This window comes from Lithobates pipiens, unplaced genomic scaffold, assembly GCF_037356315.1.
Source record: "Lithobates pipiens isolate NorthernLeopardFrog02 unplaced genomic scaffold, aLitPip1_a1.2 Scaffold_16, whole genome shotgun sequence".
Taxonomy (NCBI): Eukaryota; Metazoa; Chordata; class Amphibia; order Anura; family Ranidae; genus Lithobates; species Lithobates pipiens.
Window position 1 is genome coordinate 590,779,554 of NW_027507748.1, and position 9,989 is coordinate 590,789,542.

Below are 9,989 nucleotides of genomic sequence, written 5' to 3' on the forward strand. Positions count from 1 at the left end.
AATGCATTCAGCTTTCCAAAACACTTGTTCTGTTTTTATTTGATGCAATTGAAGGTTTTTATACACATGATTATGTAGGTATTACATTAACCACTTCAATACAGGGCATTCTCAGTCCCTTCCTGCCCAGGCCATTTTTCAGTTTTCGGCGCTGTAACATTTTCAAATGACAATTGCGCGGTCATGCAATACTGTACCCATATGACATTTTTATCATTGTTTTCCCCACAAATAGAGCTTTCTTTTGGTGGTAATTGATCACCTCTGCAGTTTTTATTTTTTGCGCTATAAACAAAAGAAGAGCGACAAGTTTGAAAAAGACACAATATTTTTTACTATCCAATTTAAAAAAAAAAAAAAAAAAACTGTTTTTTTTCTCAGTTAAGGCCAATATGTATTCTTCTACGTATTTTTGGTAAAAAAATTGCAATAAGCGCATATTGATTGGTTTGCACAAAAGTTATACTGTAGGAGACACATTTTTGGCATTATTAATGGCATATTGCGGCAGACATATCGGACACATTTGACACTATTTTGGGACCATTCACATTTACACAGCAATCAATGCTATAAAAATGCGCTGATTACTGTATAAATGCCACTGGCAGGGAAGGAGTTAACGCTAGGGGGTGATCAAGGGGTTAAATGTGTTCCCTAGGGAGTGATTGTAATTGTGGGGGAGGGGACTGACTTGGGGAGGAGACCAATCGGTGTCCCTATATACAAGGAACACACGATCAGTCTCCTCTCCCCTGACAGGACGTGGATCTGTGTGTTTACACACACAGATTCATGGTCCTGCTCTGTAACGAGCAATCGTGAGTGCCCAGCTGTCATCGCTGCCTCTGGGCATGCACAACAACTCCTCTGTGACATGGCATGCGCGTGCCACCTATACTACCGGGAAGCCGAGGACATCATATGACGCCCGCCCAGGATGGGAGATCCTATCTGTGGACATCATATGTCTATGGGTAGTGAAGTTGTTAATATTAGAATTGTACTTTTAAGGTAACAAGAGGCATAACGTAGGCAGGCTAATTTTAATCAGGACTCGAAAGAATGCAAATGTGCTGAAAAGATTATTAGTGCCGTGTGCACAGTGAATGCAGTGTGCAATACATACAAAATAGAATACAATAATATACAGAATTTATAAACTTTACAATATTCCCTCGTTTGATCAATATTTTGATTATTAACTATACCTGCTCCACACCCTTAGGTGGAGGTAGTCTTGGCTAAAGAGGCATTGTGGAGAATATAATAGTTGAGAGCAGCTTTTTCACTGCAAAATTACTTTTCATTGTGAAAAACAAATGATTTAAAAATAAATATATATATTTACAGAGCAATTGGCTGTACACTCCTGTGACCAGAAGGGTCTTATAACTTAATTGTGGACATGTTGACTTATCAGCATAGTTGAACACAGACAGTTCTACATAAAATGGAAGACGTATAAAATACAACATGACTTCAACATGGCTGAATTTACAAACACACACACATATATATATATATATATATATATATATATATATATATATATATATATATATATATACAGCATCTCACAAAAGTGAGTACAACCCTGACATTTTTGTAAATATTTTATTATATCTTTTCATGTGACAACACTGAAGAAATTAAACTTTGGCACAATGTAAAGTAGTGAGTTTACATCTTGTATAACAGTGTAAATTTGCTGTCCTCTCAAAATAACTCAACACACAGCCATTAATGTTTAAACCGCTGGCAACATAAGTGAGTACACCCCTAAGTGGAAGTATCAGAATTGGGCCCAATTAGCCATTTTCCCTCCCCGGTGTCACGTGACTCATTAGTATTACAAGTTCTCAGGTGTGAATGGGGAGCAGGTGTGTTAAATTTGGTGTTATCACTTTCACTCTCTCATGCTGGTCACTGGAAGTTCAACATGGTACCTCATGGCACAGAACTCTGACGATCTAAAAAAAAGAATTGTTGCTTTACATAAATATGGCCTAGGCTATACGAAGATTGCCAAGACCCTGAAACTGAGCTGCAGCATAGTGGCCAAGACCATACTGTGGTTTAACAGGACAGGTTCCACTCAGAACAGGCCTCACCATGGTCGACCAAAGAAGTTGCATGCACGTGTTCAGCGGCATATCCAGAGGTTGTCTTTGAGAAATAGGCGTATGAGTGCTGCCAGCATTACTGCAGAGTTTGAAGGGGTGGGGGCTAGTGCTCAGACTATATGTGGCACACTGCATCAAATTGGTCTGCATGGCTGTCAGCCCAAGAAATAAGCCTCTTCTAAAGATGATACATAAAAAAAAACAGCAAACAGTTTGCTGAAGACAAGCCAACTAAGGACATGAATTACTGGAACCATGTCCTGTGGTCTGATGAGACCAAGATAAACTTATTTGGTTCAGATGGTTTCAAGCATGTGTGGCGGAAACCAGATGAGGAGTACAAAGACAAGTGTGCCTTGCCTACAGACAAGCATGGTGGTGGGAGTGTCATGGTCTGGGGTTGCATGAGTGCTGCTGGCACTGGGGAGCTACAGTTCATTGAGGGAACCATGAATGCCAACATGTATTGTGACATACTGAAGCATAGCATGATCCCCTCCCTCTAGAGACTGGGCCGCAGGGCAGTATTCCAACAAGAGAATGACCCCAAACACACCTCTTAGCCCTTGTACACACGGTTGTACAATCCGATGGACAATGTCCAATAGGAGTGTGTTGTCCGATTATCCGACAGTGTGTGGGCTCCATTGGACGGACCAAGTTTGAGGGCTTGGCTATAAAATTTTCCAGCAACATGATCCGATCACGTCAGTTCCGATCGCGTGTAGCATAGTCCGACAGCATGCTCACAATAAAATTCTGAGACGGAAGCGCTCGGTCAGGTAAAACTACCGCTCGTAATCGATATAGCACATTCGCCACACTGCAATGTTTAAAATTCTTTCATGCAGCACATTCTCTTTTTCTTTACAATGCTACAAGAATGAAGTTGTTTTGTTGCTCATATTCACACACACTTCTCCCAAACGTATTTCTTTATTCTTTTTTTTTTTATAATTTTGTGATCTCCTTTTTTGACAGTTTGCTCATCTTTGCATTTTTTTTGTGTGTTTTGTGTGTCAACTTACCACAACACCATTATTATCTTTTTATTTTATTGTTTTCTTTTTTAATAAAGAGGAGGTTGTTTGGTGTTGGTGCCCATTGTTATTCATTTGACTTTGTATTTTTGAAATGTACCTGCCTACTCACAAATAAACTGTCCTTTTTGAAGTAAAACACATAGGCAAGTATTTCTTCAACCAAAAAAAACCTTTATTTAGGTGTCAGTAACAAATAAAGAGGGAGGCAGCGCTGGAAAAACTGGGGAGATTAGTGAAGCCTTTGGCCCCCGGGGCACACATCAACTATTTAAAAGCAAAAATTGGTGACCTGAGGAGTACATATTTGAGGGAGAGCAGTCTGGTCCTGAAGTCCAAGAAACCCGGAACAGCAGCAGATGACATCTATGTTCCCAGGCTGTGGTCCTACAAGAGGCTGCATGAGGATAAAGGAGCACAGCATATCAATTAGAGCATATTGCAATGATGGTAATTAGGGAATGAGGAAAGAAATACAATACATTAGCAATAATTAAATACATAGAATGTGATGTTAAAGGAGAAAACTTACCTTCATATAGTCCTTCTGCAGGACCTGAATGATGGCAGAACAGGTCTCTGGAATAACGATTCCCAGAGCCTGGGGGAAGATGCCTGTCGAGAACTTGAGGTCCTGAAGACTTCTCCCTGTCGCCAAGTAGCGCAACGTGGCGATGAGCCTCTGCTGCGGGGTGATGGTTTGCTGCATGCAGGTATCCTGCCTGCTGATATAAGGGGACAGCAAAGCCAGCAGACGGTGAAAAATGGGGTCCGTCATCCGGAGATAATTCCTGAAATCATCAGGATTATTCTCCCGTAACTCACAAAGCAAAGGCATGTGCGAGAACTGGTCACGCTGGCGCAACCAATTCTTGGTCCACAAACTCCTCCTCACCCTGTTCATGGACCGGGCTTGTGTCAAAGCTAAAAGCCCAACACCAAGCCCCTGCACAGCACAAACTCTTTGATGAGTACGTACACGAAACATTGCTTGAAAACGGTGGGCTGGTCAAAATACGGACAACAGAAAGCACCGATAAACAGCAATGCCTGAAAGAACGACCTGAAAAGCAGAAACGAGCAGACAATAAGCAATGAAAATCAAAGCGTACTATACCAAGATATAGTCCACAATGAGCAACAAATGCTAACTGACTACACACATTGACAAGCAGATACACACCAACAAGCACAAACTGAAGAGCAGTAACGAACTGAAGCACAAATCTGAAAAGCGCAAATCGTCCCTAACCAAACTTCTACTAACACGCGATAAACACGAGATTAGCAGAAGGAGCCCAAAGGGTGCCGGACGTGGTGCTGAACTTCCCTTTTCTAGTGCCATTGTATGCAGCTTATTTCACCGTGTTCTTAGCAACCGGAAATTCTGACAACTTAGTCTGACCATGAGTATGCAACACCACTTCCGGACCACTTCCGGACTAAATCCGTCGGAATTTATCTGATGGATTTGGTTGTCGGAATGTTCAACCATGTGTACAAGAGCTAAGACGACCACTACTTTGCTAAAGAAGCTGAGGGTAAAGGTGATGGACTGGCCAAGCATTTCTCCAGACCTAAACCCTATTAAGCATCTGTAGGGCATTCTCAAACAGAAAGTGGAGGAGTGCAAGGTCTCTAACATCCACCAGCTACATGATGTCGTTATGGAGGAGTGGAAGAGGACTCCAGTGGCAACCTATGAAGCTCTGGTGAACTCCATGCCCAAGAGGGTTAACCACCTCAATACAGTGCAGTTACACCCCCTTCCTGACCAGACCAATTTTCAGCTTTCAGCGCTCTCACAGTTTGAATGACAATTACTCAGTAATGCAACACTGTACTGTTTGGTAAAAATAACCCACATTAGTATATATTATTTGGTCTTTGTGAAAGTTATAGAGTCTACAAACTATGGTGCCAATCGCTGAAAATTGATCACATCTGATCAGGCCTTCAGTACATCAGGTGTATATAATTTCTTGAGACACTAACAAGTCAGGAAAGTACAAATACCCCCAAATGACCCCTTTTTATAAAGTAGACATTCCAAGGTATTAAGTAAGTAGCATGGTGAGTTTTTTTAAGTTGTCATTTTTTCCCACAATTCTTTGCAAAATGAAGATTTTTTTTTATTATTATTTTTTTTTACAAAATGTTCATATTATCAGGTTATTTCTCACACACAGCATATGCATACAACAAATTACACCCCAAAATACATTCTGCTACTCTTCCCTAGTACGGCAATACCACATGTGAAAACAAACATTGAAGTAGTATGTTCAGGCATTCTAGGAGCATAAATGACACCTCATTTCATTCCTACCTATCACACTTTTGAAGGTCCTGGACCACCAGGACAGTGAAATTACCCACAAAATTACCCCATTTTGGAAAGCAAACACCCCAACGTACAGTGGTGTGAAAAAGTGTTTGCCCCCTTCCTCATTTCCTGTTCCTTTGCATGTTTGTCACACTTAAGTGTTTCGGAACATCAAACCAATTTAAACAATAGTCAAGGACAACACAAGTAAACACAAAATACAATTTGTAAATGAAGGTGTTTATTATTAAAGGTGAAAAAAAATCCAAACCATCATGGCCCTGTGTGAAAAAGTGATTGCCCCCTAAACCTAATAACTGGTTGGGCCACCCTTAGCAGCAACAACTGCAACCAAGCGTTTGCGATAACGTGCAATGAGGCTTTTACAGCGTCCTGGAGGAATTTTGGCCCACTCATCTTTGCAGAATTGTCCTAATTCAGTTACATTAGAGGGTTTTCGAGCATGAACGGCCTTTTTAAGGTCATACCACAATATCTCAATAGGATTCAGGTCAGGACTTTGGCTAGGCCACTCCAAAGTCTTCATTTTGTTTTTCTTCAGCCATTCGGTGGTGGACTTGCTGGTGTGTTTAGGATCATTGTCCTGCTGCAGAACCCAAGTTCGTTTCAGCTTGAGTACACGAACAGATGGTCGGACATTCTCCTTCAGGATCTCTTGGTAGACAGCAGAATTCATAGTTCCTTTTATCACGGCAAGTCTTCCAGGTCCTGAAGCAGCAAAACAGCCCCAGACCATCACACTACCACCACCATATTTTACTGTTGGTATAATGTTCTTTTTATGAAATGCAGTGTTCCTTCTACGCCAGATATACTTGGACACACACCTTCCAAAGAGTTCCACTTTTGTCTCATCGGTCCACAGAATGTTGTCCCAAAAGTCTTGGGGATCATCAAGATGTGTTGTGGAGAAATTGAGACGAGCTTTGATGTTCTTTTTGCTCAGCAGTGGTTTTCTCCTTGGAACTCTGCCATGCAGGCCATTTTTGCCCAGTCTTTTCCTGATGGTGGAGGCATGAACGCTGACCTTAACTGAGGCAAGTGAGGTCTGCAGTTCCTTGGACGTTGTTGTGGGGTCTTTTGTGACCTCTTGGATGAGTCGTCGCTGCGCTCTTGGGGTAATTTTGGGCGGCCGGCCACTCCTGGGAAGGTTCACCACTGTTCCATGTCTTCGCCATTTGTGGATAATGGCTCTCACTGTGGTTCGCTGGATTCCCAAAGCTTTGGAAATGGCTTTATAACCCTTTCCAGACTGATAGATCTCAATTACTTTCTTTCTCAATTGTTCCTGAATTTCTTTGGGTCTCGGCATGATGTGTAGCTTTTAAGGATCTTCTGGTGGACCTTACTGTGTCAAGCAGCTCCTATTTAAGTGATGCCTTGATTGTGAACAGGTGTGGCAATAATCAGGCCTGGGTGTGGCTAGAGAAATTGAACTCAGGTGTGGACAACCACAGTTATAGTATGTTTTAACAAGGGGGGCAATCACTTTTTCACACAGGGCCATGATGGTTTGGATTTTTTTTCACCTTTAATAATAAACACCTTCAGTTACAAATTGCATTTTGTGTTTACTTGTGTTGTCCTTGACTATTGTTTAAATTGGTTTGATGTTCCGAAACACTTAAGTGTGACAAACATGCAAAGGAACAGGAAATGAGGAAGGGGGCAAACACTTTTTCACACCACTGTATATTCTATGAGACATGGGCTGCAAATAGGTACTCAGGTACTCTGATGGGCTGGAGATAGGTACTCTGGTACTCTGATGGCCTGGTGACAGGTACTCGGGTACTCTGATGGCCTGGTGACAGGTACTCAGGTACTCTGATGGCCTGGTGACAGGTACTCGGGTACTCTGATGGCCTGGTGACAGGTACTCATATGGACTGTGACAGGTACTCGGGTACTGAGATGAACTGTGACAGGTACTCAGATGAACTGTGACGGGTACTCAGATGGACTGCGACAGGTACTCAGGTACTCAGATGGGCTGGGACAGGTACTCAGGTACTCAGATGGGCTGGGACAGGTACTCAGGTACTCAGATGGGCTGGGACAGGTACTCGGGTACTCTGATGGGCTGTGACAGCTACTAGGGTAATCAGATGAACCGTGACAGGTACTTGGGTACTTTGATGGGCTGTGACAGGTACTCGGGTACTCTGATGGACTGTGACAGATACTCGGGTACTCTGATGAACCGTGACAGGTACTCGGGTACCCTGATGCACTGTGACAGGTACTCGGGTACCCTGATGGACCGTGACAGGTACTCGGGTACTCTGATGGACCGTGACAGGTACTTGGGTACTCTGATGGACAGTGACAGGTACTCGGGTACTCTGATGGGCCGTGACAGGTACTCGGGTACTCTGATGGACCTTGACAGATACTCGGGTACCATGATGGACTGTGACAGGTACTCGGGTACCCTGATGGACCGTGACAGGTACTCGGGTTCCCTGATGGACCGTGACAGGTACTCGGGTACTCTGATGGACCGTGACAGGTACTCGGATACTCTGATGGACCGTGACAGGTACTCGGGTACCCTGATGGACTGTGGCAGGTACTCAGGTGCTCAGATGTGCCGTGACAGGTACTCAAATACTCTGATGGACTGTGACAGGTACTCTGATGGACTGTGATTGACAGGCACTATGGGGGATGGTGACAGGTCCTCTTTATTGTGGGGGGGGGGAAATCAGTGTGATTGGTGTATACGAGGCGGTAACGAGATGTTACCGCAATCTCCTCCTCACACACGATTGGTGTGTGAGGAGGAGAACAACCCGGTAACATCTCGTTTCCGCGGTTTGTTTACATTTTAGTGATCGGCTGTGAAAGGATCACAGCCCATCACGTGGGTAAACAGCCGGCCAATGGCTGTTTACCAGCGTCGGTGATGAGCAGTGTTCCCGGGGGAACGATCGAGCGCATTCCCTGTTTAAACGGCCTCCCGCCACAATAGGTGCGCCGCCTGGCCGTCATTTGACGGCCGGCGGTCAGCATCTAGTTAAGGCAGTGCTGGAAAATAATGGTGGCCACACAAAATATTGACACTTTGGCTGAAATTTTTACTTAGAGGTGTACTCCCATTTGTTGCCAGCGGTTTAGACATTAATGGCTGTGTGTTGCGTTATTTTGGGGGGACAGCTAATTTACACTGTTATACAAGCTGTACACTCACTACTTTACATTGTAGCAAAGTATAATTTGTTCAGTGTTGTCACATGAAAGGATATAATAAAATATTTACAAAAATGTGAGGGGGTATAGTCATTTTGTGAAATACTGTGTATATATATATATATATATATATATATATATATATATACACACGCACACAGTATATATGACACTTTGCTACAATGTAGAGTAGTAAGTGGGTTGATGAAGGCAGTTATAGCTTTTAGTCAGAAAATAACAACTGAATGAGGATGAGCTTCTAGTTGAACCCATGTTCAACTCGATCATCGTCTGTTCGGGCCATTCGTCAAATTCCGAACATTATGGGCCGTTCACGCTAAATTCGAATGGCGCGTCATGGCCCATAATTCACTGCAGCATCGCAGTACATTGCTGGCTGCTGATTGGCCAAGCATGCACTATGACCCCCATGCTTTGGCCAATCACAGCGCAGAAGAAATGGAGAGCCATGATTGGCCAAAGCCAGGGTGACTTTGACCAATTATGTCTCAGGTGGTTTAGTACACACCCCACACTATATAACGCCACCTGCGTGGTGGCCTCGTGTAGTGTGTTGCGCCGGTGGTTAAAAGACAGACAGAGAGAGAGAGAGACAGTGTCATTTAATTTGCATTAGATAGAGTAGGCAGGCGAGTCAGTTAGCTTCAGTTACAGTGTGTAGAGAATATATATGCATCCCAGGTGTGTTGTAAATATATTTATACACTGTATTCAGTTTAGCTAGATCTATTCCTGTTATTCTCTTCATATAATAATATACTGACAGGCAGGGAGCTGCAGTGTTTTCACTTAGTGTACTGTGTCCTTTCCACAGTGTGCACCTAAAATTTTACCTGAATACAATTGCCGGTGTCCTCGTACAAATACAGGCAGGGAGCTGCAGTATTTTTTTTTAGTGTCCTTTGCACAGTGTGCACCTAAAGCTTTACCTGAATACTGGCGTTCTCATACAAATACAGGTAGGGAGCTGCAGTATTTTGTTTTAGTGCCCTTTGCACAGTCTGCACCTAAAGCTTTACCTGAATACAATTTCCGATGTTCTCATACAAATACAGGCAGGGAGCTGCAGTATTTTGTTTTAGTGTCCTTTGCACAGTGTGCATCTAAAGCTTTACCTGAATACAATTGGCAGTGTTCTTATACAAATACAGGCAGGGAACGTCTTGGCCTCACTGGACAGGGCGATCCTTGGTAAGGTGCATATTACCGCTGACTCATGGTCCAGCAGACATGGACAGGGACGTTACTTATCTTTTACGGCGC